This window comes from Triplophysa rosa, linkage group LG19 (genome assembly GCF_024868665.1).
Source record: "Triplophysa rosa linkage group LG19, Trosa_1v2, whole genome shotgun sequence".
NCBI classification, from domain to species: domain Eukaryota; kingdom Metazoa; phylum Chordata; class Actinopteri; order Cypriniformes; family Nemacheilidae; genus Triplophysa; species Triplophysa rosa.
The window spans coordinates 21,092,088-21,103,027 of record NC_079908.1 but is presented as its reverse complement, the minus strand read 5'-3'; the positions used below and the strand labels follow the sequence as shown (position 1 = coordinate 21,103,027).

At 42.6% G+C, this 10,940-nt stretch overlaps 1 long non-coding RNA gene across 1 annotated transcript in view; it reads right to left on the bottom strand.

Moving 5' to 3' along the window:
• Positions 1-10,940, bottom strand: part of LOC130570162 (uncharacterized) — a 17,557-nt gene that overhangs the window by 3,399 nt on the left and 3,218 nt on the right. The gene's annotated exons all lie outside the window — the stretch shown is intronic.

The window sequence follows — 10,940 nt, the reverse complement described above, 5'->3', positions numbered from 1 at the left end:
GTGTGTGTGTGTGTGTGTGTGTGCGTGCGTGCGTGCGTGCGTGCGTGTGTGTGTGTGCGTGTGTGTGTGTGTGTTAGTTTCATGAGTTATACTTATATATCTTATGAATGTACTGCTCTGATTTTATGTAAAGATGCTGACGGATGATGACATTACATGGACTCTACTATACAGCGGGTCAAAGAGGACCAGACACAGACAGACCCACTGTCTGCACATAAGAGAGAGACAGACAGACAGACAGACCCACTGTATGCATATGAGACAGACAGACAGATCAACTGTCGGCACTTAAGAGAGAGAGAGAGACAGACAGACAGACAGACAGATCAACTGTCTGCATATGAGAGAGAAAGACGGACAGACAAACACACTGTATGCATATGAGACAGACAGACAGATCAACTGTCGGCACTTAAGAGAGAGAGAGAGAGAGACAGACAAACAGACAGATCAACTGTCTGCATATGAGAGAGAAAGACAGACAGACAGATCAATTGTCTGCATATGAGAGAGAGAGAGACAGACAGACAGACAGACAGACAGACAGACAGACATACATGCAGACAGACGAACTGTCTGTACATTAGAGAGACAGACAGACAGACATACAGACAGACAGGCAGGCAGACAGGCAGGCAGACAGACAGACAGACATACGAACTGTCTGCACATAAGAGAGACAGACAGACAGACGAACTGTCTGCACATAAGAGAGAGAAACAGACAGACAGATCAACTGTCTGCACATAAGAGAGAGAGACAGACAGACAGACAGATCAACTGTCTGCATATGAGAGAAACAGACAGACAGACAGACAGATCAATTGTCTGCATATGAGAGAGACAGACAGACAGACAGACAGACAGACAGACAGACAGGCAGACAGACGAACTGTCTGCACATAAGAGAGACAGACAGACAGATCAATTGTCTGCATATGAGAGAGACAGACAGACAGGCAGGCAGGCAGACAGACAAACTGTCTGCACATAAGAGAGACAGACAGACAAACTGTCTGCACATAAGAGAGAGAAACAGACAGACAGATCAACTGTCTGCACATAAGAGAGACAGACAGACAGACAGACAGACAGACAGATCAACTGTCTGCATATGAGAGAAACAGACAGACAGACAGAAAGACAGATCAATTGTCTGCATATGAGAGAGACAGACAGACAGACAGACAAACTGTCTGCACATAAGAGAGACAGACAGAGAGACAGACAGACGGACCCACTGTCTGCACATTAGACAGACAGACAGACGAACTGTCTACACATAAGAGAGACAGACAGAGAGACAGACAGACAGATCCACTGTCTGCGCATGAGAGAGACAGGCAGACAGACAGACAGCACATGCATACATTGTCTGCACATGGGAGAGGCTGTGTGTGAGACATGGTGTCCTCAAGGTCATGTGTGCTCATGGTTGCAGCACACATGTGATATGACTCATATTAACTATAGCTCAGAGGTATCACACACACACACACACACACACACACGCACACGCACACGCACACACACACGCACACACACACACACACACACACACAACCCAACCCCTAAACCTAAAGATCATAGAACACTTTTTGCATTTTTAGATTTAAAAAAATTATCGTTCTGTACAATTTATAAGCTTTTGTGCCCATGAGGACCTCAATTTTGGTCCCCAGAGTGACACGAGTCCCCATGAGTTGGTGTGCATTCAGGTTTAGGTCCCCACTAACATATACAAACATGTCCACACACACACACACACACACAGATCTTGTGAAGCCCTTTTGCATGAAAGGAAACCACCTTTCCTGTCAGAAGAGCCTCCATTAGCACTAATGCAGGAGACAACAGGTCTGACTGCTCACTAATGGAGAAACACACACACGCACACACACGCACGCACACACACACACACACGCACGCACACACACACACGCACGCACGCACGCACGCACGCACGCACACACACACACACACGCAGTCTGTCTAACACTCCCTCGGCTAATTAAACATGCAGCATTATGAGCAGAAGACAGAGGAACAGGAAGACAGTCCTGTCTGTCTCTTTCTGACCATCTCTCTCTCTCTTACACATATACACACTTTCATTCTCTCCCTCAACTCTGTCCAGTAAGACACAGACAAAGATGACAGACAGACATCACATTTTATATTGAAGTCTTATTTATCACTTATATGTTTAATGTCATGAGTGTGTGTGTGTGTGTGTGTGTGTGTGTGTGTGTGTGCGTGTGCGTGCGTGCGTGTGTGTGTGTGTGCGTGCGTGCGTGCGTGTGTGAATGAATAGTTTGTAAGTGAGAGGTGAGATGTTGAATTAATACACTGTTCCTACAGCTACACACAACCACACTGACAAATCAATAAACACTAGAGCACTATTCCCAAAACTAGACCACAACAAGATTAGATGAAGCCAAACACACACACACACGAAATGGGGTCATATCAAACACTTCTACTGTTTTTATAAAACACAAATTAGAAATATACTGTGAAAGTCAAAGTGTATTGTAAGCTGTGAAAGATGATGTGTAAAGTCGTTCAGATTGAGTGTGTATGTAGATGAAGAGATGAAAGCGCATCTCTCTCTCGCAGCCGTCTGCCAGACGCACTAATTGATAGCATCTGAACTTCAGCCCTGTGAGAGCAGACAGAAATCTATAATCCACTCACAACACAAGAACAACATTACTTGTCATTTTAAAACTTACTTCATTAACCCGCTTTAAAAACCTCTCAGAAATTATCACATATCATCATCATTCCTGGACACAAGTAACACGGTATTACAACAAAGTGCACCACAGCATGAGCATGATGTTTTATACACACTGCAACATGAAACTGATATTTTCATTTCAGATTAGTCTCAGATGTTTCTCCTAAAATTCCTCAGGATGAATAAAAAAGAGAATGAAATGTCAGTGTAATTGTTGAAACACATGAAGCGTCCGGAGGTGTGAAGTGAATGTCGATTCATCTGGATTTGATGAGAAATGTTTGAGTTCATGCTGAGATCTTTTGACAAATCTGAGCTCCGTTTGACACGCTGTTGACATCTCTTGTCAAACTCTAATGACACGCACATTTGTGATATGTATAATAACCCTCTTTCTCAGAAGAAATATCTGAGACACACATGAGACTTGAAAGTTTCCATTTGCTCTCCCTTTAATCTTCTTAATGTCTGAGAAACAATTGAGATATTTAAGAGAGAGGTCATCTGTGATTTATTTGACTTAAATGAATCGATAACATTCATGGAATCATTTGAAACATCACAGCGGTCAAACTTGAGCTCTTCTAAGACGCGCTCGGATGGTTTCTTGTGAGCAGGCTCCTAAATGGGCAGCCGTGTGGAGTGGTCCTCACAGGTCTGTCTGAAGGACCAATCCACTCTCCTCATCTGAGATTAACCATCTCAATTTACTGACCAGTCACACCCCGACACACACGCTCAAAATCCCATAATAATCACACATACTCATGAGCTACCAGCAATCTCTCTCTCTGTGTTTTCCTCTCGTAAGGGCTCTCTAAAGAAGCTCGACCCCTCTCCTGGAGGTCACAGTCCCGCCTCGTCCCCGTGCTGACCGAGACGCTACAGAGACCAATAGCGTGCTGCTAAAGCTAGCGTCATTGATCCGGTGCTCTGGTCTTAAGGAGTAGACAGGATGCCCGGTCACAGGCGCTGGTTACGGGACAGAAATCAGATCCGACTGATGGCTGAAGACCTTTAATGAACTCAAATAATGCCGAGAGGCGCAGAGGACCTCAACACACACCGGCCCATCTCCATCGCTCTTCCTATTGCTTGTTTGTTCATCTTTCATGCCAGACTTCGTTCCTGTTTTCTGCGAATCTGTTCATCGATACACGTCTGTCAGAGTGTTTATCTGACATCACTTATGTTTTTATGTCTTCTGATTTAGAGATGCTCAGAATCACTTGCTAACTTGGTGATATACGAGACATCAAATATTTATTAAAACAAACTCAGTTCCTGTTTAGCACTTGAAGAATCCACTCCCGAGAGAGAGAGAGAGTTAAACGCTGCGTCCCGCAAATCATTTTACAAATGTGTTTTCACGAGGGAAAGGCTCTTTCCCGGATCCGCCTCGAAAATGTGAACAGGACCACAAGCTCCTGCAAAACAAACCATTCAGCTTGTTTATTCAAAACATTCATAACATAAAAATACAAATGATAATATTTCCATCATTTACTTTTGATCATTTTTAATCCATTTTACTGTACCAATACCAAACAATGATGCAAGGGTAATTTTACAATTTAAGACTTTTATTGTATTATTTGAATCACATTAAATGGGAATTGTAGTCATTTGCCATAATATTTCATGCATCAACATATACTTTGAAAGAGCACACCTTGTTCGGTTCACACACATCGCCCGAACTGATCCGAATTCAAGTGGCTTTTCCTGCATGTGACCTCAGTGGGAGTTTCCATGGCAACAGGCGTCTTGGATTCAGATTTTGAAAAGAAATCGCCCATGCAAACATGCACTTTAATTTCTTCTGAACAAAAGCTTTAGAAGTGAGCTTTGGATGAATAAAGAAGACGTGCGCAGTGTTTAAAACACAGCCGTCTGAACTTTATACTCCTCAGCACTGATAAAAGCTACAAACTCACAAATTTAAAAAAACCTTTTAAATGTTTGAGATCGAAGAGAAAATCCCTCCTTTAACATGTTTGAATCTATTATCTCTTGAGAAGATCCTCCCAGCTTTAATTTAAGACGCTTCACGCAGATGAAGAATGTTAATGAACGAGTCAAAGATTTGCTCTCTTTTCTTCCTCCTCTCAAACTTTTAAACAACATACAAAGAGTTTTTATCCACAATGAGATAACCCCATTTTAAAATATTGTCAAAAATCATGTTTTTTTATTGTGCATTCCAATTAATATCAATCAAACTGCAGTTGGTTTGTTTTGATTTAAGCCATAATAACTAAAAAAAACACAGCTAACTAACACAAGAAAAAACATGATTTTTGAACAATTTTAAAAACGGAGTTTTGGAACCAAACTCTTCATACGGATCACCATCTGACACCATCTACCAAACAGCACTTTATCATCATTTGACAATGAAAATAAAGAAAATTCATAGATGAGATCTCAATGATTTCTCAGAGATTAAATGGATATGAAATTAAAACTTTTGCTCGAGTCTCATCCGTCTCAGATATTTTGTCCTCAGAAATCTGACAAATGCGTCTGTCATTAGAGTTTGAGAAGAGATGTCAACAACATGTCAAACTGAGCTCAGATTTGTCTCGTCTGCAATCAAAAGTCAATATTATTGAAGATCTCGATATTAACTCAAACATTTCTCATCAGACTCAATGATATACAGTATCAGAGTCAGAACGCACACAGTGTTGCTCTGTCTATTCTGTCCTCCTCGCACAACACTATCATATGACTTCAAAGATGCTAAACATGTTTTTTGTATCATACAGGATGTTTTTACAGTATATGTTGCACGTTTGACCATTTTTGGAATACAACAACTTCTTTCCTCATCCACCATCAGTGTACGAAAATGTCCAGAATGAACATTGGAGAGATATTAATGTGCAGTGTATAACACACGAAGGTTTGTGAGCAGTGCAAAACTACAAAATCATGATCAAAATCAAGATTTTACTTATTTATATGACCGGAATCTTTTGTGTGTGTGTGTGTGTGTTCGTGTCATGATTCCAGTATTTTGGTCCCAGGTTCCTCCTGCATCTGCAGTTACCACATCTGTGCTGAAAGAGCATCTGAACAGGAACCAGATACTTCAGACCTCTACACACACACACACACACGATCGATGAGCACGGCGACGCCACATGCCATACTTTGCTGGAAAAAGGCGTCTCACGCTTGCAAGCACACTCTCAGCTTTGTGAAATATTCATATAATGAGCTGAAGTTCAAACTCAGAGGAAGAGAAACACTCATCAGCGTTTGTGACCGAGCAACAAAACTCCCCGATCACATCCTCTGAACGCAGACACGCAGTCAGAGCACCATCACAGGGGGAACATAATGACACTTGCCTCTCAGACTGATGGACCAGCCGCACTTTAACATGCAGATTTCAGACACACCGTCTAATAACTGATACACTAAGGCCACGTGTGTGTGTGTGTGTGTGTGTGTGTGTGTGTTTTGAGTAGCATTAATATTAACCGTAGCCCGGCCTAAAGGATGTCATACTCATCCACCGTCACAGTGAGAGAGAGAGAGAGAGAGAGAGAGAGAGAGAGAGAGAAGAGAGAGAGGGAAGAGAGAGAAGAGAGAGAAAGAGAGAGGGAAGAGAGGGAAGAGAGAGAAGAGAGAGAGAGAGAGAGAGAGAGAGAGAGAGAGAGAGAAGAGAGAGAGGGAAGAGAGAGAAGAGAGAGAAAGAGAGAGGGAAGAGAGGGAAGAGAGAGAAGAGAGAGAGAGAGAGAGAGAGAGAGAGAGAGAGAGAGAAGAGAGAGAGGGAAGAGAGAGAAGAGAGAGAAGAGAGAGAAGAGAGGGAAGAGAGAGAAGAGAGAGAAGAGAGGGAAGAGAGAGAGAGAGAGAAGAGAGGGAAGAGAGGGAAGAGAGAGAAGAGAGGGAAGAGAGAGAAGAGAGGGAAGAGAGAGAAGAGAGGGAAGAGAGGGAAGAGAGAGAAGAGAGGGAAGAGAGGGAAGAGAGAGAAGAGAGAGAAGAGAGAGAAGAGAGAGAAGAGAGGGAAGAGAGAGAAGAGAGGGAAGAGAGGGAAGAGAGAGAAGAGAGGGAAGAGAGAGAAGAGAGGGAAGAGAGGGAAGAGAGAGAAGAGAGGGAAGAGAGGGAAGAGAGAGAAGAGAGGGAAGAGAGAGAAGAGAGGGAAGAGAGGGAAGAGAGAGAAGAGAGGGAAGAGAGGGAAGAGAGAGAAGAGAGGGAAGAGAGAGAAGAGAGGGAAGAGAGGGAAGAGAGAGAAGAGAGGGAAGAGAGGGAAGAGAGAGAAGAGAGGGAAGAGAGAGAAGAGAGGGAAGAGAGGGAAGAGAGAGAAGAGAGGGAAGAGAGGGAAGAGAGAGAAGAGAGGGAAGAGAGAGAAGAGAGGGAAGAGAGGGAAGAGAGGGAAGAGAGAGAAGAGAGGGAAGAGAGGGAAGAGAGAGGGAAGAGAGAGGGAAGAGAGAGAGAGAGAGAGAGAGAGAGAGAGAGAGAGAGAGAGAGAGAGAGAGCGAGAGAGAGAGAGAGAGAGAGAGAGAGAGAACGAGAGGAGAGAAAGAGGAGGAGAGAGAGATCGAGAGGAGAGGGAACAAGAGGAGAGAGAGAACGAGAGGAGAGAGGGAACGAGAGGAGAGAGAACGAGAAGAGAGAGAGAGAGGAGAGAGAACGAGAGGAGAGAGAACAAGAGGAGAGAGAACGAGAGGTGAAAGAGAACGAGAGGAGAGAGAGAGAGGAGAGAGTACGAGAGGAGAGGGAACGAGAGGAGAGAGAACAAGAGGATAGAGAACGAGAGGAGAGGGAACAAGAGGAGAGGGAACGAGAGGAGAGAGAACGAGAGGAGAGGGAACGAGAGGAGAGGGAACGAGAGGAGAGAGAACGAGAGCAGGAGAAAGAGAGGAGAGAGAGAGAACGAGAGAAGAGAGAGAACGAGAGGAGAAAGAGAACGAGAGGAGAGGGAACGAGAGGAGAGAGAACGAGAGGAGACGGAATGAGAGGAGAGANAGAGAGAGAGAGAGACAGAGAGAGAGAGAGCTCCACAGTGCCATTAGCCGAGGCAGAGTGTAATAGACAACAATTAGGATCTCTATTTCCTGTTGTTTCCTGTAGATGTCGGCTTCATACCTGGATAAATAATTCACTGTCTGCCTCTTGGCCGTCTTATAAAGGAAGTGCATTCTTCAGACTTAAGTGCAGCTTAAACGCTGAGAGAGAAAAATTCACAACGCTGCTGCTTGTAACGCCGTCGCCTCCATCAGACTGCATTGACATACACGAGAGTTTAGTGCCATTAAAGACAGAGTTTAGACAAAAATGAGAATTCTTTCATCATTTATTCATCCTCATTTCATGTCAAGCCTGTATGCGTTTCTTTCTCCTTTACAACACAACAGAAGATATTTTGAAGAATGTTGATAACAGTGTTGGGCAAGTTACTCCGAAAAAGTAATACATTACATTCATACTAATTACTTTCTATATCCTATATCCACCTTGATTAGTTAAGTGATTAAAGGATAGGCATGAAACAGCTCTTTTAATTCATTCAAATATATAATATTAAACTACATAAAGTACTCTTATTAACTGACCAAAGTATGTGAGAATGACACATTAAAGCACAGATTTTAAAGTTAGACTTTGAATTTTGATGTCAATTCCACTATTGCACACACGTATATTACACACAGTATTTAGTTGAATTACATCAGAAGTAACTATAATTAAACGACAGAAAAAATAAGAGTAATCCCTTACTTTACTTTTTCATGGGAAAAGTAATTAAATTACAGTAACTAATTACTTAGCTAGTTACACCAAACACTGGTTGATAATCAAACAACACTGAACTCCACTGACTTCCAATGTATGGACACAAAAACACTGAGACGTTTCTCAAAATATCTTCTTTTGTGTTTCACTGAAGAAAAAGACACATGCAATTTTTGGATGAACCTTCTCTATAAAGAGATCATAAAATAGTGTGCTACAAAACATTAACAACATGCACATTTGTAACCCTGGATCGCAAAACTTAAGTCTTAAGTAGCACAGGAACATTTTTAGTAAAAGGCAAAAATACATTGTGTGGGTCAAAATTATTGATTTTTCTTTTATGCCAAAAATCATTAGGATATTAAGTAAAGATCATGTTCCATGAAGATATTTAGTAAATTTCCTGCCTTAAATATATAAAAACTGTATTTTTGTGAGTGGATGGTCTGCCACAGTGCCCCTGATTAACAACTTCGAAGGCAATTTTCTCAATATTTTGATTTTTTGCGCTCTCAGATTCCTGAGTTTTAAACGGTTGTATCTCAGCCAGATATTGTCCTATTCTAACAACTCGTATATCTATAGAAAGTTTATTTATTCAGCTTTCAGATTATGTAAAAATCTCAATTTCGAAAAATTGACCCATAAGACTGGTTTGTTGTCCAGGGTCACGTTTAGGAAATATATGCTAGTGACATCATTTTGCACTTCAGCGTTTCATCAGATTCCAGGCTGTGAGGGAAACGCAACACTATTGGCTATTCTAAAAAGGGGAGAGGCCACTGCATATGTCTGCCATAACTACGTTTCTCTGGAAATTCTGTCAACACATTAAGTAAAGCTGCACATTTCAAAGCACTTCAAAAAAAACCTTTTGTTTCAGTCACAAATACAGCACATGACAGAAACCTACACGTCAATCAAAGGATTGAATGAGATCTTTAAAACCACAACAGACTCTTCACCACAGACTGCACCAGCCATCACTCAACCATCAATCTGACTCCGTCCGTTTTCTATAAAAACTCTCAAAACATCAAAATATCTCCATCAGTGGTTTTGCTCTTTTTGAGGCCTTTGAATACACTTTCAAGAGTTCGACTTTGAGATGAATTGCCATGGGGATTAAAATCTACAGTAAGTAATGAGAGTCTCGTAACACTCATCTGCATGATCAGCAATCACGCCAGAAAATGATGAGGAATATTCAACACACAAATGAGATTGATGACTTCTGCACATTGTGTCACAATAACAGAGTGAATTCCAATAACCTTCAGAAACAGTCAATGTACACAAACACACGCAAGGACGCGCGCACACACACACACACAATCACAAGCACACACACACCTGCGCAGACACAAACACACGCACGCACGCAGACACACACACACGTTTAAACACAAGCACATGCAAAATCACACATACACGCGTGTATCGCTCTCTGATGGCCGCCACTCAGCTCACTTCACTTTGACATGATGGGATTACAGAGCGGTTCATTTAGAGGTTAGATGAGGAGGGGCCGTTTTAACTCACCCCGCCCCCACTCCACATCTGACCTCTCAGCTCTGCCCTTTGACCCCTGAGTGGCCAGAGGAAGTACACAAGAGGATACATCCTTCATGTCTTATTGTTAATGCAAATTATAAAGCAACAGACGCACAATTTTGAGCATCCACACATTTTTTTTAAAATATACATATACTATATATTATTTTATATAAAACAAAATATATTTTTATACATATTTGCATCCATCATCAGTCATGATGTAACTGCATCCCTAACGTCCTCCTGCTCCTTACCACGAGCGCGCACACACACACTCTCTCTCAGAAGGTTTTTAGTGGTGGGTGGCCCTGACTGAGGACAGCTGGGGGAGGGTCCGGTATACTAATTAAATGTGACCCTACGCGTGGAGGTCACGCCCCTAACAGAGGGGCCACAATCCAAATTGTGTTGAGCTCCGCCCCCTGCTCACAGTTTAAACATCACCACGCCTATACTTCAACATATACGTGTATACATCCAACATTCATCTCAACATCAGCATGAACGCAACATGAATTCAGAACAGAGAGATGATCACACACCGCTGCTGACGGTGATGCTGCTGGACAGTTTTTATGGCGTTATTATAATGACAAATGTCGCGAGCGCATTATTACAAGGCGAGAGCGCATTCTTGTCATACGAGCGCGCGAATCTCTCCGCTCGCACGCCGATTTCCTTTGCTCGTGCACAAAACTGGACGCGCGCTTTCAACTATACGCTGCTCTCTTATGAATGTTCTCTCCTCTCGCTCAGTGAGCGTGTGCGCACTCAAAATGCGTGCCGTGCATCCATGAATCCTTTGGTACTCTTGCTCTTGAGCGGTCCTCCTGTGTGTTCCAGGCATTATAGGCTGTCAAAAGTAGTCAACCAATCAGGGATA